The sequence below is a fragment of the Manis pentadactyla genome, chromosome 15, assembly GCF_030020395.1.
Source record: "Manis pentadactyla isolate mManPen7 chromosome 15, mManPen7.hap1, whole genome shotgun sequence".
NCBI classification, from domain to species: domain Eukaryota; kingdom Metazoa; phylum Chordata; class Mammalia; order Pholidota; family Manidae; genus Manis; species Manis pentadactyla.
This window is the reverse complement of record NC_080033.1, coordinates 46751294-46772818: the sequence shown is the minus strand read 5'-3', so window position 1 is coordinate 46772818 and position 21525 is coordinate 46751294. Positions and strand designations below refer to the sequence as shown.

Below are 21525 nucleotides of genomic sequence, written 5' to 3'. Positions count from 1 at the left end.
GAGGACCCAGTGGGTGAGGGTCCTCCACTGCCCAGCCCTAACCAGGGACAGGGGTGGAACTCTTTCTCAGGGGCCACAGACCTCTAGAGGCTGTGGGCCTCCCCTCTCTGTTGGGTTGGGGATGGGCAGAGGCTTACAGGAGGCTCTCCAGCCCCGCCCCCACTCCCTCTTCCCTGTTTCATCTCCCTGAGGGGCAGGAAAGTCCAAAACATTTCCTCTGTGCTCCTTCTCACCTTGGTTTGACAGAAACTCAGTGCTTCACAGGGCCTCCCCTCCATTCCACATGCCAGGCTCTGTACTGCTGCCTGAGACACATTAACAAACAAAAGAGGCAAAGATCACCACCCTGAGGCCTAACTCCCCCCACAGAGGAAAACAGATCATCAGCAATGGCACCCCCAGGAAGTACATCATGTGGCGCATCAGAGGCTCTAAGTGTTCTGAAGGAAAGAAGGAACCAGGGATTGGGGTGGGCTCAGGAGAGCTGAGGGGGGAGATAGAAGATGAGGGGTGAGGAATGAGTTGCTATTTTCAATAAGGGGGTCAGGGTGAGCCTCCTTGAGGAAAAGACATCTGAGCAGGTGTGAATGTGGGAAGAGAGGGAGCCATGTGCATATCTGGGGAAAGAGCACGCAGGCAGAGGAACCAGCCAGTGCAAAGGCCCTGAAGGTGCCTGGCCGTCCGGGAACAGGATGGACGAGTGGGGAGCCATGGGAGGCTGGGAGCAGAGGGGCTTTGAGGGCCACTCTAAGACCTGGGCTTTTATTCAGAGTGATATGGGAGCCATCAAAGGCTCTAAGCAGGAGAGTGGCATGATTTGACTTTGATTTTAACAGGACGCTGTGGCTGCTGTGATGAGAAGTGATGATAGTCAAGGGCTGAGCTGGGAGACCAGCGGAGCAGACTGGCAGAGACGGTGGGGGCAGTGGAGGCGGTGAGAAGTGGTCAGATGCTGGGTCATACTTGAAGGTGGAGCTGGCAGGAGTTGTAACTGATCAGACGTAGGGTGTAAAAGGGAATGGGGGTCCACGATGCCTGCAGAGTCTCCGTTTGAGTCATGGGCAGAATTCGGTTGCAATTAGTTGGGATGAGAAGGCTGGGTGGGGATGAAGTAGGATTTTGGGTGGTGTGAAAATTGACATTCAGTTTTGGACATCTTGAGTTTGCACTTGAATGTTAGAAGCCTAATGAATTTTATTTCTACCCCCACCCCAACCCCACTGGCTATAACACTTCCAATTCTTCTCAAGACCAAACAGCTCTCAGAAGAGACACACTGGCTAGAAAATTCAGAGGACCTTGTTTCAAGACCCTTGCAAGCTGAGACACTCGCCAGAAGCTGAGGGAGGTCTTGTGCTCAAAGCCTTTTAATTGCTGGTCTAAGGGCTGAATGCCCGCCTTGTTCAACTGCTGGTCCAGAGGAATTGGTGAACCAAGCAGAAAATTCCAGGGCACAGGCTATTGCAGGCTCCAGTTTGGAAGATTCTGCTCTCACAGCCTGAGACAGTGAGCAGGGCCACAGGCTGTCATGTTTGTGGTTCCAGCCCTGGTGTGGCTGAGCTTCAAGAGCTGGGCCCTGTGGAGGGGATGGAGAGGCGAGTGGGAGAGAGACCCCAGCACAGGCCAGGAGGCCCCTGGCTGCCACGGCTGGTACTGGCCCAGCCTCAGCATCTCCAGCAGAGGTATTCTTGCCAAATCACAAGCCCTGTCCCCAGGAAGCATCCTGGTCTCAGAGACGACGGGTCATGACTTACAGGTAAGGAGCAGCCTCCTACCAGACCTTGCCACGGGGCTTACACTGCCTACAGATAAAGCAAAGAACCTTCTCCAGCATGGAGTCGGATGCTTTCCTTCAGGTCCTACATCTGTGTCAGAAGGTTGCCAGATAGACACATTTCTAGTATCTTCTCTGCTCTCCACATCTCCTACCAACTGACCAGATCTAAACTACAGAGTGCTAGGATTTTCCTGTGATGACTACCTAAGTGGCCAGGACTGAGTTCAGTACCCAGCTCTGTCACTTCCTGGTCACGGGATCTTGAGCAGGTCCTTAATTGCCCCATGGCTCAGTTTCTCTATTCGGAAAGTGCATAGCCCAGGGCCTTGTTGACCGTAAGTGCTCAACAATTGGTGGTTTTATTCACATTTGGACTATACTATGGTTGGATCTCTGTCAACTGGTTCAGAATTGAAAGTCCTTTTATCTGAAATGTCCCAATTCGCCCATGAGACAAGCTTTCTTTGGAATTCTTTTTTACATAGTTCCTTGCACACAGTAAGAGCTCCAGGATGTGTATTTAGAGGAATTTTAATACAATTGTGTGGCCTGGTGTTTGGATCCTGGTTCTGCCCTATGCCGGCTGTGTGATCTTGGGCAAGTCAGAAAACATCCCTTAAACCTCAGCTTTGGACCTATTAAAGTGGGAATAATGGACTATCTCTCATTGGGTTGTCACGAGGACAAAAGAGATAGTAATGAATAAATGCCCACGTTTTTAGGGTTTTTGAACTGTTTTATGGAATTGAATTCTGAAATGGAACTATTGAATTGCTTATATTTTTATTGTTGTTCTTATTGTTAAAAAAACAGCAGAGTCTGAGAGGGGGGTTGGTTGATTTTTGAGGCATTCCTGACTCACTGCCTGGATTGTATTAATTATTTACAAGACTGTTAACTAGCTCTGCTTGATCGATAGATTGCTTCACTCAATAAATATGTATTGGATGTTTACTCTGTACTAGCCGTGAACAGGCCACCACAACTCTCCCTCTTGCAGCTTGCATTCCAGTGGGGAAGGCAGACAGAAAACAAGATAATTTCAAGTGGTGATTAGAGCTATGAAGAGAATAAAATGCAGAAAGAAGGGGATGATGGGAGGCTGGAGGTAGTCAGGAAAGGCCTGAGGAAGTGACACCCACCTTTAAGCCCTGAGGATGGGCGGGAGTCAGGGTTGAAAAAAGGAGAATGGGGGATAGGTGTGTGTGTGTGTGGGTGTGTGTGTGGGTGTGTGTGGGTGTGGGTGTGGGTGTGGGTGTGGGTGTGTGTGGAGCGGCCTACACAGAAGAGCACCCATAGCAAAGGCCCTGACATGGAAAAGTGCCTGGCACAGTGACAGACCCGTAGAGGCTGGAGAACAGAGGGCAAAGGGCACTAGAGAGGCCAGTGGGCAGGTCCTATAGGACCTCATGGGTGATGCCAGGCAATCTGGGGTTTATTTCAATGTGACAGGGAGTCTCAGAGGGTTGTAACTTCCCCCAGGTATTGCATGGATCACTCTCCTACCTCCTTCCGGTCTCAAATGCCCCTCTGAGTGAAGCTTTCCCTGGCCACCCCCTATCTAAAATTACAACCACAATTTAAAGGGCTGGAATGAGTTCAGCCATTCCCCACCCTCCGTGTCCCCAATCTCTGTGTTATTTTTCTTCACAGCTCTTCTTATCCTCTAACACATGCCACATTTCACTCATTAATTTTGTTGCTTGTCCTCTCCCTGATGAGAATGAAAGGTCTAGCAAGTTTTAGAAAGTGCTAGAACAGTGCTAGTTGGTCCAGCATGTGTAAACATCTGTCAAATGCAAATTCGAATAAGTGACATGTTATAGATTATGCTCTCACAAAGTCCCTTTGGCTGCCTTGCGGAGGGGACACTGGGAGACACAGGAACCCTAGTGAGGTGACTTCTGAGGCCCTCTAGGATGAGTGGTGGGAGAGGGTCTGGTTTGACATTGTCCTGCATGTAGGGCCCACTGGACTTGCCAACAGTTGCTATGTGGGTTTGAGGAATGAGAGTACTGGCTCTCCAGTGTTGACTTGAGCCACTGTGACCATTTGCTGAGACTGGAAAGGCTGGGGAAGAAGGCCTGGGGGAGGGGATGACCCAGTAGGAGGAGCCACTTGAGGATCCATTAGCCAGCTTAGAGTGGCATTGCCAACAGAAAAAGATTGTGATGAAAAAGAAAGCGCTTAACATGGTGGAGAAACTGTCAAATGGACCAATGCGTGTTACAAAAGTATCGTGGAATTTTAGACCCAGAAAAAAACTCTAAAACCTGGAACTGAGTAAGTTCAGGTAAATAACCCTGACACTTTGATTACATTCAAGTCCAAAGCATCAATGTTTGCCAAAATGCCTACATTTTTACATCGTAGGAAATGCTTTAAAACAAATTTCAATGGAATTAAAATAAAATGAAGGGAATGACAGTGGGGGAGACCTCCGATTTATAGGGTTTTGTTTTTGAACTTTCAGTTCCAGAGACAATTACAAATGATCTTGAATATTTCCAGAGAGGGCTAGCACCCAAAATTAGGGTTATTCTCCAGAATGCTGTTCTCAGGTTTTAGGAAGAGACCCACTGAGTTTTTCCTCTGCATGAGACTACCCAGGCCTCCCGCAAATTTCCCCCGGCGGTTTCAACCCGGTGACCGTTCCACTCAGAGCTTCAGGCATCCCACTGCAGTGGTGCTTTTCTGCTGCTTGGTGTTCAAACGGCGCTGCGTCTGCATTCAATCGTTCTGTGATGAGATTTGTGTTAACTGTAAGAGGCAGGAATAGATGACAATGTCAAACCTGTCAAGAAATGGATTAAGCAAAGCTGTGATGACCTCAGTGTCTAACCTCAATGGGCTTCTTGAAAGCCTTTTGCTTCTTGGAAAATGGAAGCTGCAGCACTGTAGCAATTTCAGCCCGTTCTTTCCTCACGGGGAAGTCATCAAAGCAATATGTTCCACCTAAAGATTTTCCTGCTCCCATGAAAACGATTTGCTGACGGCTCATATTTTCCCACACGGAGCTGTGCTTTCTGAACACTGCCTACAGACACTTGGTAACAGATATGCATGGAGCCTCGCCTCCGAGGGAAATTGCTGGGGACAAGCGCGGGCAGAGCTGTAACCAGGTGGCCGTGCCGGGAACTCCTGGGGAGTGCTTAGTATTCTGTGTGCATCGAGGCTGCGAGGACCAAGCCAGGGCTGCCTCCCGGATGGATCGCTGTGCAGCTCGCAGGGCACATGAATTGTGAATTCCACAGACCGCTGGGAGGAGGTTTGTAGTTCAAACAGCAGCTGCTATTGCAGGTAAATCGGCATTTCATTCCATCTCCAATCACTGGCTGGGGGGTGGTGCCCTCCTTCCCCCCTGCACCCCCCCTTTCTCTGTTCTTTGTCCTCTGACAGCAGATTTGGTTTGGTGCAGAGAACAGTTGCTCCTTAGAAGATAAAAGATGGCCCTGCATTGTCGTGGGATTTAAGCTGTGCTATGCTGCCTCCTCACCTTGCTTTACCCCCAACCCCTTCTACTTGGCCCCGGTTCAGCAAGGTGGTGTGCAATAGACATGAGGAGTCAGCAGACCTGCGTCGGAGCAAGGCTCTGCCACAGCTGCTCAGCTTGACCCTCCACCTGAGCCTCAGCACCCCATCCATGCAATGAGGAAGCTCAGGAATATCATCGTTTCTACCTCTGTTACACGGTGATAATGTTGTGCCTGGCATGGGTGCTTGGAGGCAAGGGTTCTTTGTGCACTGACTGTCCATGACCCTGATTCCCAGGGCCTTATCTGGGGGCAGTACTGGCCCCCTGTTATGAACACTGACTGCCACAAATGGGTGCACCCTCATCCTCACACACCCCGAGGACACTCATCTCTCCACACCTGTCCAGAATCAATGCTGGGAAATGAAAATGTCAATTAAATGGTTGTCATGGCAACCCAATCTCATGTTTGCTGCTGCATTTTCAGTGTAGAGATTGTTTTTTTCCTGTTGAGTTGACTGAATTCCTGTTGTATCCTTGCCCAACTCTGTCACACTTTCCAAACACACACACGCACACACATTCACACACTCACAAGTACTCACACGCCACACACTGGTTTGTGAAGGCTAACAGAGAAGATGGTGCATCTTTAAAGGGCTGAGAGGAAAGCCAGGAGAATGCTTCTGCAGCAAGGGTGCACAGTTTTGTGTTCCTTTTGTGCCTTTTTGGAGTCCTTCAATGAGATGTAGAGAGTTCAGCCTGAGACAAGAAAAACTACCATTAATCCCCTTTTTGACCTAGTATGAGCTTTCCAGCTTCTCAAGCAGGAAGTTTAGCTCTTCCTCAAGAAAAAATAATGCTTTTAGCCCTACGGGGGTGGGGGGGTGGGGGGGTCAGATAAAGATCTCTGTGTTCCGCTGGGATCTGTGACCCACGCACAGGTCAGGGCTGGGTCTCACGCCGCAGTCCGGTGCCTCCTGGGTGAGGAGCAAGGGCCTGGAGACAGGAATCAAGTGCCTGGGTTGAGGTGGAGTGTTATGAGCCATGAAACTTTGCATCAGTCACTTAATCCCTGTTAGTCTACTAAAAGGAGCCAACAAGAGTAGTGCTACCTCCTCAGGCTGCTCTGATCATTTAATGAAATGCCTCAGAACATGCTGACATGTGGTAACTACCCAAATGATGACAGTGCTTATTAAATCCATGTCGGTCACTGCAGGAAATCCACAAAGGAAAACTATACTGTCAAATTGTCATCCCTGGAAGATACATGCTTTAACTTTCCAGACACACGTCTTAGCTGCTTTTTAGAATGCATTCCAACTTCACCTTTTGGAGCTGGGATGTGAGAAACAAATGTTCATTTCTCCCCCCCTCCCTGTTGACAAATGAGCTGATTTTATTTTGATATTTTAAAATTGAGTCTTGTTTTCAAAAGAAGTTTCTTGGTTTTCTTTTTTCTGTTGCCAAACCTTCTGATGATGAAATCGCCTATCACTGACTCAAATATCAGTGCTGAAGTGCCTTAGGGAAGAGGCAGCATTTCTCCCATGACTTTGTGCCTCCCACAAAAGAGGGAATCTTCCCCTGTTCTTACTCACAGGGCGGAGGGGCCCTGCAGATCCAGGCAGTCTCTCGGCAAAGAGGAATGTGAAAGAAGGAAGCTTTTTTTTTTTTAATCTTCTGAGCTTTGCTATCACAGGCAGGTATCTCCCACTGTTTCCTACATCTCCTTCCTTGGGAAAGAACGCTGGGCATCGGCAATAGCGGAGGCCTGAGCATTGCTAATTAATTGCTGCTTCCGCAGAGTAGAGGCACCAAGAGGAAACACCCATTCCACGTGGCGTCTAAAGGTATTTTTATTTTACAGAGATTTCAGACTTTTAACACTAAAGAAAAGGTCAAGATGAATACTTAACTGAATAATGAATGTAGTATACAATGTGTGTAACCTTTGCTATAGCTCTATCTATATCTATACCTGTATCTATCGATTTAATGTTTAAGTAATGCTAAGTAACAGTTTGCTCAGGAACAAGCCAATATATCCTGGGCCTAGAATAGCTGAAACAAGGAGAGCTGCACTAAGAAACAAAAGCTAAGATTATTTAACAGATGGTAACCTTTAGCAATTCTTTATCCATTTATTTGACAGCATGTTCCTGAGCCACAGTATATGTTTTACTTTCAAAGTAGAATGGTAAATGCTTTCCTAACTATTGAATATCTGTAAACCAAGTATACAGTGGGTGTGACACCACTTTAAAAATTATTACTGATGCTGTCTAGTTCTGCCCCCAGGCTTTGTTGGAGAGGGGCGGCCATAAATTCCTTTTCAATAATTCTGGAGCCCCTCCCCCTTCCAGGTAGCACCAGAATGGGGAACTCACGGAGAGTCTAGGGTGGGGACTGTGCACTTCAATGTCATGGTCTCTGATGCTGCCACCATGGCTGCAGCAGCCTTTGGGTCCCGGGGGACCTGTGGGGGCTACTTCCAGGTGGAGTGTGCTTGGGAGGGGGAGCCCGGGAGGTGGCTGAGAGCTTCTCTCTGAGGTTCAGCCCTGCCTGGCTGCCTCAGCCCGCACAGAGCCCTGCTGCCTAGTGCAGGGAAGCCCCTGCGGTGCTTGGACCCCCATCCCTACAGTGCCATCACTAAGTCGTCTGTATACAAGAATTAGGGAGGGGGTCCTGGTGGAGCTGCTGGTGAGGCTGAAGGCCCCCAGGCTTCCCTTTGGCGCCATCACTACTCCTCCCACCACCACATCTTGCACAAGATGGGAAGGGGGAGCCACTGTCCCCTTCCCCATCCTGGGTGCCTGGGCTTACAGTCTTACAAAAGAAAAGATGAGCCACTCTCAGATGATTCTGCAAAAATCCAACTTTTAAAATATTTTCATAGGCATGAGCAGGGAAGTCCTACAGCAGGGTTAGGAGAAGGGGTGGTAGGAGAGGACTTGGCTCTATCCAGAGCCTTCTGTTTTTAAAAGGAAAGCACCTGACTACTGCCATCAGTTGTAATTTAAAAATCTCTGTAGCAAGAAAGCACCAAAGGGTCTTGCTACCTGCCTGAAAAGGGCGTGTGTGCAGGAAAGTGGGTGTGCTGGGAGGCCAGGGGGAAAGGAACTTATCAATAAATTACCGTGCCACAAATGTTTACATTTAATTCGTCTCGTACCCCATCCCACCCCCTAAAAATAAAGAAAAGGAAATCATGAGGAGCTGGTTTATAGGAGTGCTGCTGGTTTCTTGAATCCCAAGTCCTGGAGTACAAACTGCTCCAGGATCCATGAGCTACCTGGTGAAGGGAAGCCCCCAGAGCATCAGTGGGGCCAGAGGACCATCTAGGTCCTCAATTTCCCGCATTGTAGCAGCATCACCTGGGAGCTTGTCAGAGATGCAGAATCTCAAGCTGCATTTTAACATCCCTGGTGATGGCGCTCACTGGGGGAGGAGAAGCACTGCTCTGGGAGAGGGGCCCAGGGGGTGCTGTCATCGGAAGAGGCTGCCTATTGCCAAATGCTTTCGGACTGCCTTGAGAAATTCCCTTGTTGGAGTCCCTAGCAGGGTTCAGCCACCCTGGTGTGAGCAGATGTTCTAACTATAGCCTGGGTCTCAGTGTAAGACAGGCTCACCTGCTGGGCAGCAATACCAGTCACCTGGAAGGAGGTCTGCTTGTTACTCAGGCCTCTGTACTAATTTCACGGTTTCTGTCTGTGGTTGCGTAATCCTGGATTTGCAAGGCTCAGGTGTGGCGTAAGTCACCAGGGCTGATGAGTTTCTGACTCTGGTGACACCTTAATTGGAGGTGATGCTCCTCTTTCATTAGTAAGGCCACTGCCTCCTGTCTAAACTGTCTCCTCAAAGACTGGGAGGGAAAAGGAGGCTGACCTCTTGGTGTGTCTTTGGTTATGGCAAGCTTTGTTGGCATCTCCAAATTTATCAATGTCTTGGGTAAGCCCACAAGCACAGCAATTACCCCAGGCCCTAGGGGTATTGGGATCAATTTTTTTTTCTTTCCCAAGCAAATGAATATTCATCTGGATTTTCGTTGCTTGTCTGCTTTTCTATATAGGAAGCATTTTATTTCTGACAATTCTCACTACAATCCTATGGGATGTGGTGGTGATAGGGGGGCTGTTACTATTCCCATTTTCCAAAAGGGAAAACAGAGTCAGAGAGGTACAGTAACTTTCTCAAGGTCACACAGCAAACTAAATGACAGAGTGAAGACCCAAACCCAGGTCTGTGTGACTCCCAAGCTAGGGTTCTCTGTCTACCTGGGCTATACCTGAACTTTCAAAGACAGACTTCCCATGATTGGTTGAGGTCATTTATTATTTTCTTTCATGTAAGAAAGAAAAGTTGGAATGTTCTTCTGAATGAACTTTGTCATTCTCCTGCTGCTCCCAGGCAGGCACTCCAGGGGCTCACACTGCTCCTCACCTTCTCCCTGTGAATGACTCAGCCCCTGACATGCGCTCATCTGCTCCAAAGGCTTTTCTGGAAGGCCAGGGGTTGAGCCTAGGTGGCTTACCCACAAGGGACAGTGGCCATTAGGACAGGTGTTCGTGGCTGAGGGGCCATTCTGGCTGTGGCCCTCCCAGGGACAGCTCCCTAGATTACGCTGGGTGCTGCTCCTGTGAACTGCGGGAGAGGCTAGGACGTTTCTTTGACAGCCTCAGTCTTCTGAGGGGAACAGGGCTGGGTTCAGGTCCTGCTTACTCAGGGTGAAGACTTTCATGAGCCCTAGGCACTTTTCCCTTTGTAGGTCCCTTTTCCATTACAAAAAACAATCAGAAAATATATTTTACCACTTCACTGGAGTAAAGATTAATACATTAGTGCTTATATATGAAAACATTTTTTTTACCCTAAAAGTTTTTTTTCCTTCTAAGTGAAATTAAAGCATTTTCATGGGCCCCCCCAAAGTACTGTGGGCCCTGAGCACAGTGCTTATTGCAGCCACAGGATAAATTGACCTTGTGCCTGGGTTTGTGGTAACCTTGAGCAAGCTGTTTGACTTTGCTGAGGTTCAGTTTCCTCATCCATAAAATGGGTGTAGCAACAGTGTCTGCTTTAATCCATAGCAAGTGTCTTGTACAGAAGTAGCCCCATGGCACCTGGCATCAGTCAGAGGTGCCATGGTCACTACACTCTGCTGGGGGTGAGGGGCTTGCTGTCGAGGGTGGCCAAGTGCCCACCCTGGGGAGTGGGCTGCTCCTCAGGCACTTATTGAAAAGCCACTATGGATAAGGGTTTATGCTGTTGGCCCTGCTTCCTGCTCCTGTATTACAAAACACAGGGTCAGCAGAGATTGGATCAGTGAGGGCAGAGCTGGGACAAGCACCCCAGGCTTGGACCCCAGCCCAGAGCCATTGGGCCCCACTCCAGGCTGCCTCTTCAGGGGAGCCACACTCAGGTAGACAGTGACTAGCAGATCTTCTTGGCAGAGATGTAGATTGAGACTTCGCCACAAACCTCCCTCCTGCTGCCCACGTTGCCTGCTTGGCCTTTCCCCTGCACGCTCCATTTCCTCACAGTCACGTCTGCATGTGGGCTGCCTCGTGCAGTGCCCAGCAAGGGCCTGGCCTTTAAAGATGGCCCAGCCCTTGGCCAAATCTAGGCTCTACTGCTGAGTTGCTAGGCCAGTTGCTTCATGTTGGCTTCCCAGCCTTGGAAAGGGACATAGCTATACTTCCTACCTTATGGCGCAGTTGCAAAGGTGACATGAGATGACACAGGTAAAGCACTTGCTCGGTGACAGGCACAGTGGGGGTTTCCACCATGGGGATGAAGGCAATGAGGAGGAGGAGGGACATACAGCTACTTGCTTCTCCATTCTCCTTAATGGGGATGTTGCAAGTCCCAGCCCTACTACTTACCAGTGGTGTGACATCAAGCAAGTACTTCACCTTTCTGTATCTCAGTTTCCTTATCTGAAAATAATAATCCTAGAATTTACGTTGAGGGGTTGTTAGGAATGCAAAAGTTAACCCCTCGAAAATGCTTAGATTTTACCTAGTATGTACTAAGTGCTCAGTATATGTTAGGTTTTTTTTTTCTCTTGGTACACAAGCCGCAGATGGCAAAATGGATTTAGCGTTTGGGATGGAACCTTCTAGCTCTTACATGAGGTTCCAGAAATGGGAGTTCTTAGTTTCTTCCTTTCCAGTGTGAGAGACACATTCTCTGCCCATCTGAAGGTTTGTGGCTCAAGAGTGTAGGGGAGTTTCTGACCATCCATGGGTTTATCATTGCTAAGATCCAAGCTGACGACTCCTCCTGAGCCTCAGAAAATGGCTATGTTACTGGGGAGACCATAGTCCTGAAAATCCCTGTGAGGTGTCGTATAGGTAGCACGAGGCTCTGGAGAGAGTTGAGCTCCAGGAACTTGGAATCAAAGGGGGAAGTGAGGGAAGGGATGACAGGTGTCAGATGTCTCCTCTGGGCCAGGCACTGGGCAGCTCTTGGCTGCACTCCAGATTTGCTGGAACGGCCCTGCCTGAGACTCTGTCAGGTGAATGTCTAGTAGCTGGGCAGCCAGGGCCCTTGGCCCTCCAGCTTCAGCACTTGCCATGTCTTCACTGTGGGCAGTGCCCTCAGAACCAGCTGGACACCAGGATATGACCTGTGGCCACTGCCCAAGAGAAGCTCCTGGCTCCCAAGGGCACCAAAGTCAGATACCGAGCCAATTGACACTGGACTCTGACCAGCCACAGGCTGTTCTCAGCTCTGCCTCCTTCTGGCTCTTCTCCCGTGGAATCCCTTCAGTCTGACATAGACCCAGAATGAGAGACCGTGCAGTCTGCGCTCTCTGTACAGTGCTTTCCTGGAGACTTTGGTTACCCCGAGTCCTTATTGGCTGCAGGCATAAAATATTCATACCTAAGCAAGAGTGTGAGCTCCGGAGCCTTCCAGACCGAGGGTCTGGTTTCACAGTCTGAGGCGGCAGCTGAGGCAGGGCCAGCAAACGGCCAGGCCCAGGCCCTCCACACCGCTGTGAGGAGCCGCCCCAGCCCAGCAGTGGCGGCCACGTTCTGGGGGCCTGAGGTCAAGGAGCATGACGACCGGGCAAGGTATGTACCCTGGTGGATGGAGCGTGGTAGGGAATCTGACTTCTGCCATCTGAACTGGACTCCGCTAGCTGTCTCTGTGACTGTCAGTGGAACAAATTGGTTGCCTCCTGTATCATGACCTAATCGAAACGCACACATACACATGCAGAAAAGCAATGGTTGGATGCAATTTTCTTACATGTATTTCCCCCCCATACCACAATTTCTAAATGGGGAATTGGTGCACCAGGCTCCAGAAAAATGAATGCAAAATAATTATATAGGTTTTTTCTGGAGAGAAGACTCTTACTTGTCATTAGATTCTCAAAGGGGTTCCTGGTTCCTACCTCCAATCCAAAAGTGATAGTGCTGGCAATTTCATTTCTAGAAATACTCACGGCTACTTGTAAGTGAAGGTGAAGATGCAGGCACAAAAACATTCCTGATACACTGTTTGTAGTTACAAAAGACTAGAAATAACTCGGTTATCCATCAACAGAGACTGGTTAAATCAGTTGAGTCCATTCACGCTTTGGAAGATACACAACCGTAGGGGGCAAAGTTCTATGTGTGATGTGCAAGGCTATCCAAGAGGATTAAGTCGGACAAGCAAAGTGCAGAGCCACGTGTGTGCTGTGCTAACATTCGTGAGGAATGGGGCATTTCTAGTGTGGGCTCGTGTGTGGTCATTGCCTCTGGGAAGGATCCACCAGCTACTGGCCACGATGACTGTCTCAGAGGAGGCAGATGGGGGGACAGAGGTCGGGGTCAGGGGAGACTTACTTTTCACCGAGCTTGTAGTGTTTGAACTTACATGGCATAAAAGCAGTCAAACAAGCAAACAAACCCATAGGGCAACATGCCAACTTGGCTTTCAGAGGAACCTGAGCAGAGTGAGGCATGTGAATGGCGGCCTGAAGCAGTACAAGGGGCAGCTAATTTGGCTGGGCAGCTGCCGCTCCTCTAAATTAAGAAGGTAGCCAAGGTCACAGCCTGACTCACAGCTGGCCCCACAGTGGCCGCGGGAGTTACGTGGAGCGGCGTCCTCTTGCAGGGTGTTTGACGGCCTGCCGCCTACAAGCTCGTATCTTCGTCATAATCATGGCCTGAATCTAGGCTTTCATGGATGGAGCTCAAAGCTTGTGTGCAGACCCCATTTACCTTTCTCAGACCCCTTTGAAGCTGGGGGGCTGTAGACCAGATGTTCAGCATCTGTCAGGGAAGGACAGGAGGGAGGCGCCGTACAGTGACTTGTGAGGACTGACAATGGTACCTTTGCCCCTCCTTGCTCAGGCGGGAAGTCCCCTAGGAGGTCATCCTGGTGGCTGAGCTGTGTGGGATTGCCCAAGGGCCAGCCCCAGGCAGCCGTCAACCTGCCAGGGAGGCTGGGCTGGGGTGAGTTGGACTGTAGGTCACATTCCTCAGCCGTGAAGTGGCCTGGCTGATGGGACCACACCTACCCTGATATCCATCCATCCTTCACACTTTGGGTTCTGATCCCACTGATAGAAGAGTAGCTTCAAATGAAGGCTAACTATTTGCCTGAGGCTGAGTGAGGTCTGGTCAAGAGCTGTCAGAGGGGCAGGGCTGGCTTCGGTCCACTCTTGGGGCCTCACTAGTGATCCAAGCAAACACCTCTTGGCATCCTTGCAAGGGCAGGGATCACGCATTTTTTTCTTTCATAATTACAGACATTACAAAAAAGTTGCAAGATTAATATGAAGAATTCACAGATTCCCTCCACCTAGCTCCCCCAACTGCCAACATTTTATGTTTGCCTTATCCTTTTCTGTCTCTCAGAATTTTAAGAGTAAGTTGCAGACATGTTGCCTTTATACTCTAAAATACTTCAGTGTATATTTCCTAAAAGCAAGAAGTTCTCTTTTATAACTACTGGACAGTGATCATGATCAGCATACGAATGTCGAAATAATACTACCACTTAATCCGTAGACATTACTGGGGGTCTGTCTGTTATCCCAACAGCACCCTTCATGGCAAAAAGAAAGCAAACCCAGCTTTCAGCTGCCTCTTCGGTCTCCTTCCTTCTGGACAGTTCCTGAGTTTCGCTTAATATTTCATGACCTTGACGTTTTTGAAGAGGACAGCCTGGTTCTTTTGCAGAATGAAGGACCCTCCAGCAGTGCCTGGCACATAACTGGCCCCTAAAGGGTGCTGTCATGTATGGGTCACCCACTGTGTACCAGGCTCTTCACATACATTATCCCTTTCACCTCTTCAACAGCTCTTTGAAGAACAGTGATATGATTACCCCCACTTTGCACACAAGGAAACAAGCTCAGGGAAGCTAAGGGGCTTATCTGAGGGCATTCAGCCAGTGAGAGGTGGGAGGTGGATTTTAAGCCCATAGCCCATGTTCCTAACCACTGGCCCCGTGTGCCCTGTGGGAATTTTCTTGGTGTTTTATTTACAGTGTTGTTTTTTCACTTCTGGAACTCTGAGGTCAGCAAATTGTTGTCAGTTCCTCAGCCATCCCCTGCCCAGAACTATGCCCCTGCCCCATGCACCTATAGAGATAAGCACTGACCCTTGTACTTTCTCCAAGCCTACAAGAAACAAGGGGACAATTAGCCTTCAGAGCCTTGGAGAGATTGTGAGCAAATGGGTGCAAGGATGAGGGGCTAAAAGCTCACCTTCGACCCAAATCCCTGTTTCAGGCTGGAGCGGCATATGGACTAAGGGATCCTCCCTGATCTGGTTTCTGTGTCTGTGGCTGTAGCTAGAGCATCAGAGGGTCATCTGGCTCCCCTTCCTGCCTCTGCCCAGAGCTGCAACCTGAGGCACAGCATCCTGTCATGGGGGCTGGTCATCCTCCTTCAGGAAGTCCTCCTGGCTTGAGGCCCAGTGAGCCTAGGCAGCCCCCACCTCCTTTACCCTGTCTTCATTGCTGCCTCCATTCCCCCTAGAACAGCTCTCCTTCCTTGCTGCACATAGTGCAGTTAATACCAGTGAATGAATGAATGAGTGGGTGCAAGTTGCCTTGGAGGCTCACCTTTCACTTGGCACCCTGAAAAGTAACCTTTAAGATCTTACAACCTCTTTGTGGTCTCATATACCTGCTGATTGGCCACCAGGCTTCGACTACATGACTCTTGATAAAACTGGTTCCTTTTTGTCTGTTTCTACCCTTGTCTGCAGCCAGGCAGTCCCCTCATGGTTCACACACTCCCTTCCCCTCCCAGGATTTCCTGAGAGGCTTGCACTCAGGCCTTGCTCCCAGGCTGCTCTTCTCATCAATTCACAAGCGCTGACCCAGTCTGTTCCCAGTCTTTCTTTGGGTGATCCATCTGTAACTCTGTATTTCTGTTGCATTCATTCATTCAAGAAATGTCCACTGAGCACCTACTATGTGCAAGGCACTGCGCTAGATGCTGGGGTCAACAGGGAACAAGATAAAGTCTTGCTTTCATGGGAGAAAGACGATTCAGGAACAAACAAACAGTATATAGGACAACTGCAGCTTTGCAGCAGAGCAAGATTCTGAGGATGAAGCCATCATGCACAGAGTTGGGGGAGTGGTATTCCAGGCAGAAGGAACATCAAGTGCAAAGGCCTGGTGGCATGTTTGGGGAACAAGAAGGAAGCCTGAGTGGCTGGAGCTGAGCTGAGCATGGGCCGGCCTGGTAGGGCCTTGTTAACTAAGGAAAGGAGCCTCGCTGGGGCTTTTAAAGTCAGAAGGTGATGCCCTCTCCTTTACATGTTAGGACCTCTCTGGCTGTGGCAGTGGGTGGATCAGACAGGAGGTTCCTCGGGCTCCCACCCTCCTTGCCTATGCCAAGTATACCCTCCCTCTTGCCGTGCGTGGCTTAGAGTGCACCTGCTTGCCCGGGTCTCCTGGTCCTCAGTCCTGTCCTCACTGCCTAAGTTCCCCTCTAGGCCCACCCTGTCCCTTGCATGCTCCAAGATGCCCCCACCACAGTGCCACTCATGCAGCCTCGGGCCCTCCCTGCACGCTCCTCCTGCAGAGACCGACTGAGGCTCTGCACTCAGGCAGGCCTGGGACCAAGTCCTGGCTTGGCCACTTGCCAGCAGAGCAGCCTTCCTCTGAGCCTCATTTTCCTCCTCAGGAAAAGTGAGGGTACCAATAGTACCTACTTTGTGGGGCACCTGTAAGGATTAACAGAAAATGCTGAATTGTTCAGGGAGCCGTGCCTGGCAGGGGGCCAGCAGTGGGCTGTGTCTGTCTCGCCTGCTCTTGGCTGGGAGTGACTGGAGGAATGGTGCCTTCCCCTTCTCTTGCTGCCACTCTGGCTCCGTGGCTCAGTGGTAAGCTGTGAGTGCCAGGTGAATACTTGACCTAGTTCTTCTCTGCTTCGCAACCACTCAAATAGCTGGCCTTGCTGCTGGCAGAGAATGGTCAGGATGAGGGGCTAAAACATGAGGAGGTGAATTTAAGCTGCAGATTTACAATACCTTTTATGAGCTTGGCAGGTGTAGCTGAAGTAGGTGTTATCAGTAAACACAGCGTGGCCATTGATCACACTGGGTCAACAGCCTGGACTGGCTTAGCAAAGCCCTGGAATGTTCCTGTCAGACCCCCATTTGGAACCAACAGAGTGAAGAGGTCAAAAGATCTGTTGCTTTTTAGCTGTGTGACCTTGACCAAGTTAATTAACAGAACCTCTATTTCCTTCATATACCACAGACTGGACCCCTAAAGGCTGTGGTGCAAGAAAATATGATGTTGACCAGGAAAAGCTTTGTGAACATTGAACTGCTGAGCCCTTGTGAGGAGATGGTGATGAGGATGATGTCTGGGATAAGGTGGTGTGGGTTCTAGAATCAGAGGGACTGGGTTCCAGTCCTGGCTGTGTGGTCTCAGGCAAATTGCTTAACCTCTCTGAGCCTCAATTTTGTTATCTGTAAGATGGTGATAAGAGCAGTATCTGGGTTGTTGGGAGAATTACTACATGTGAAACACTGAGCTGAACACTGTCTCCCACAAATCCATGTCCATTTGGAATCTAGGCACATGACCATATTGAGAAACAGGGTCTTTGCAGATGGAATCAAGTTAGGAGAGGTCATGCTAGATTGGAATGGGCCCTAGTCCAATATGACTGATGTCCCTGTAAGAAGAGGGAACTTTGGACAGAGACACAGACACAGGAAGAAGAAAAAGAACACTTGGAGACATAGACAGAGATTGGAGCAATCTGTCCACAAGCCAAAGAACTCCCAGGATTGTTAGCAACCACCTAAAACTGGGGAGGCAAGGAAGGATTCTTCCCTAGAGCCTTGAGAAGAAACGAGGCTTGACCAGCATGCTTCTCATCTCCAGAACTGTGAGAAAATGAATTTCTGTTGTTCAACCATCCAGTTTGTGGCAATTTGTTATAGCAGCCACAGGAAACGAATACATTCGATAATCAAAAAAAGTGCTCAGAGCAGCCGTGGCATGTAGTAAGCACTGTGTAAAGGTCAGCCAAGATTGCTGCTATCATTCTTATAATTATCTTTAATAATGGCTCTAGGTAGTTGTGATGGCTACAGAGTTGGCTGGGGAGAGCCCTGCAGCCTCCCTGGCCTAAAAGCTTGAGGGCAGGGTGGCTGCTGGGCCACGGTCTCGGCAAGCCCTCACCTGGATGGGGCGGCTGCCTATGGGGGCGGTGGCTGGCTCCCATGAATCTTTGGGGTTATGTTGAGGTTTGTAAGTGGGTCTCCATGAACCTTTGTTGTGGGGAGGGGTGCTGGTTACCCCACGGCTGGGGCTTCCTGGGAGCTGTCTGGTGTGGCAAGAGCCCATCTCAGCAGATGCCTCATAAACCTGTCTGGCAACAACATTCCTCCGACACCCAGAGCAGACAGCTGTCGTTCCACAGCCTGTTGTGGTTTTGTAACGTGTAGACAAGGAATGTCAGCTGTGACTCGCCTCAGCAGTTCTGAGTGCAGAGTCTCCCCCGGGGCTGGAAGAACCCTTGCCTTCTGCCCAGCTTGTGTTCAGTGACTAAAGCTGGGTTTTCTGAGGCCTTCCTTGGAAGGAAGGGAGGGAGAAACAGGCCTCTGGGATCCTCCAGACAACTCTACATCCTGCCTTCTTGGGGGCCTGTCATGGCTTCTGGGCTTGGGGCACGGAGCATCATGGTTTGGGTTTCAGGTAAGAGGGGTCAGCGGAGAGAAGTGGTCTCAGGGTACCAGGTTCTGGTACTTTCCTCGGAATGGCCACATTATCTTTCAGGGCATCAGTTTTCTTACCTATAAGTGGGGATGTTTTAAGGACGAGATCCTATCAAAAGTGGAGGGCTCCGCTCCTCCTCTCTGCCCAGCAGTGTCAGACACATTTGCGGATGACTGCAAGCAGCAGGTCAAATGGCGGCTGAGTGAGTTTGACCACATCCTGTTCTATTTTTGTCCACTGATTTACATCAGAGCCCACGAGGCCTCAGGGAAAATAGGATTCCTGACCATCCCAGCTGAAGTTCAAGGATGTAAAAGCCCATCTGCTAGGCGTGGGCAGGGCAACTGAGTCCATTTTCTGAATGGGTGCTGCGTCCCCAGCAGGAGCTCACCAAAGGGCACAGAATCTGCTTATATGCCCGGGGTGGGGGAAGCGGCAAGGAAAGGGGCATGGGGGCCTTGTGTGCATCTGGGGTAAATCAGAAGAATCCTGTGATGCTACAAACCCAGACAACTTTGCTGTGGGTCAAGCTAGGCTGGGCTGAGTTGAGCCAGCAGATGTCTCCCTCCTTTCTGGCCTGGAATGTTGCTCAGGAATGCTCTCTTCACCTTCACTTTTGGAGCCTATGCTCCCAGCCTCAGGTGCAGCCATCCATTTGGAGCACCCCCAGCCTCCCTGGGAGAGTGTCCATGCTGATCGTGGAGGGCATGCCGAGCAGTCAGGCCAGGCGCTGATGCGGTTCTGGCTCAGCCAGTGGGAATGAAAGGCAGAGAACCCTGCAAGTAGCCCCTGGGACTTCCAAGAAATGTCTGGAGATGAGTGGCTCCAATCGCTGAGGCAGCTGGAGCTTGGAGCATGAAGGCCCAGGGCATTCTGTCCCTGGGCCTGAGCTAGCTAAGTCAACCCCGAAGCTATTCTACTTACAGATGTGCACAAATTCTGTCCCAAGTCAGCCTCCCAGGACCCCAGAGCCTTGGTCAGCATTTACTCAGGAGGCCTATCTGTCAGGGGGCTCTGAGCATTACAAGGCTCATCTGGGCAGAATCTGTGTCTGTGGATAAAGGCAGGGCAGATGGGAGAAGCCAAAGCGGGCCAGCCCAGGTCCCCGGCCTCAGCTGTCTGCCTGCACCAGGCTCCCATGTTGGGTACCCAGGGCAAGGCCCTTAACCTCTCAGCCTCAATGGCCTCTTAAGCAGCAGCCACATTAATTTTATATATATATATATAATTATTATTATTATTATAATGGGTAATATTTATTCAGCATTTGGTATGTCCAGGCACTATGTGCTAGGTACTTTATGGGCATGATCTTACTCGGTCCTTATAGCACCCTAGGAGGTGGGTTTGATTAATCTCATGTCACAGAGGAAGGAACCGTCACTGCTACAAGGGCCACCACCACCATCATTCTTGCTCTCCTTTCTGTCCAGCACAAAGCCTGGCATGCAGCAGATACCCAAATCTTGTTTGTTAAATTCACATGCAGATGAAACCAGGAGGGGACTTGGATAGGAAAAGAGTTCCAGAAAGAGAGCTCTGCCCTCTCTCCAGGATGCTCAGGTCCAGCTCCAGCCCTGTCCTGGCTGGCACCAACGGGAGGGGAGGCTGGGCAGCTGCAGGCAGATGGTGGAGAGCCCTGAGTGCTTGCTGAGGACTGGCACAGTGAAGCAAGGGCCCCACTGGGTCTCCCCTTGAGAGGCAGCATGGCGCAGTGGACTCTGAAGCCAGCCCGCCTCAGGTCAATCTACAAAAGGGGGCCAATAGCAGCACGTGCACCCCTTAGCAGGAGGAAGAAGGCAGGAGGCCCCAGGCCAAGGCCAGGGTATATTCCCACAGCCTCTGCCAGCCTGTCTGCCAGGCACAGAGCGGTTTTTATGCCAGGAGAGCAAGTGGATCTCTTCTCTCTGCAGAGGCTGTAAGGACACTGAGCCCGCCTGGGTGAGTGGTGTCTGGCTGCCAGGAGTCGCTGGTCATGAGTGGGTGGCCAGGCTGGAGGTTTACTGCAGAGCAGAGGAAAATCTTCTTAGGGGCAAGCAGGCGCCTGGCAGGCATGCAAGTGTGAACCTAGGGCTGGGGTTCTCAGGAGGCAGTTATAGTCTCCAAGATGTAGCTTTCTTTGTTCCCTTCTGGCTGGGCCATCCAGTGCCGTTTGCCCCAAGAGGCAGACTCCAACAGGAGTTCCTTCAGGCAGGTGTGGGGAAGGCGCATTCTGGGTTGTCTGTCTTTGGAGACTGAGACAAGAGGCTGTGCCTCCAACACCCTTTGGGAGTCTGCTTCAACAGTAAGTTGCCCCCACAGGAGGAGTGAAATGAGCTCCTGCCTCTTATTGGCCAATTCTGCCTTCATTTTTTTGTCCCCTGTACCTGGGCACCTGGCTCAGGGTCAAGGCTCAGCTGATGTTGCCTCTGGAGTGGCTCCATCCGTCTGTGTCCCCCACTGGTGCCAAGCAGGACACGGCTGTACCAGTTTGTGGGGCCCCTCAGGGCAGCAGGTATTTCTTATGCACACTTTCTGGAGTGCCACAATGTTTCCAAGCAACTGAGAGCCAGCCCATTTCTGGGCCAGACTTTCTGTGTCCAGGCCCTGCCCATCTGAGCCCATTTCATCCTGACTCTCAGGGTCTCCTCCTTGACACCCCACCCGCTTGGTCTCCACCCATCTTCTGCCAGCCCCCACCTCCCTCCCTTATTCCTCCTGGTCTCAGCTGCTCTTTGGTTTATGGCTTCTGCTGCCTCTGAGGAGGCCAGGGGCTCCCATCACTTCTGGTCAGAGTCTGGAGCTGCCACCTGCCACTTAGGTGTCTGCTCCCACACCTTCCCGGGCTCTGGAGCGCAGGTGCTTGGAAGAGGGGTGACCAGGGCGGGGTGACGTGCCAAGGGCCGCACCTCTGTGCGGGGCTCCCTCCTCTCTCTCCCTCCCTCTCTCCTGGCCTTCCATTTTACCTTCCTTCCTTTCCCTCCTATGCACCTTTATCGAGATATAAATGACACACCATAACATTCGCCCATTTAGTGTACAATTCAATGGTTTTTAGTCTGTTTGCAAAATTGTGCAACCATCACCATCACTTAAT

General features: G+C 50.4%; 1 protein-coding gene and 1 long non-coding RNA gene across 3 annotated transcripts in view; one reads left to right on the top strand and one right to left on the bottom strand.

The window, feature by feature from the left end:
• Window positions 1-3994: 3994 nt before the first annotated feature.
• Window positions 3995-21525, bottom strand: part of LOC118918666 (uncharacterized) — a 28072-nt gene continuing 10541 nt past the window's right edge. Inside the window, exons 2-3 of the long non-coding RNA XR_005027226.2 lie at window positions 11138-11191; window positions 3995-4537 (exon numbers count right to left, since the gene is read on the bottom strand). This is a non-coding gene — a long non-coding RNA (uncharacterized LOC118918666). The remainder of the gene's footprint in view (window positions 4538-11137; window positions 11192-21525) is intronic.
• Window positions 6970-21525, top strand: part of KIFC3 (kinesin family member C3) — a 57244-nt gene continuing 42688 nt past the window's right edge. The window contains exon 1 of one of the 2 annotated variants that reach the window (XM_057493063.1): window positions 6970-7108. The gene's annotated coding sequence lies outside the window, so the exon portion shown is untranslated. Of the gene's footprint in view, window positions 7109-18410; window positions 18429-21525 lie in introns of those variants that run through there. The other variant, XM_057493064.1, reaches the window with a different exon arrangement.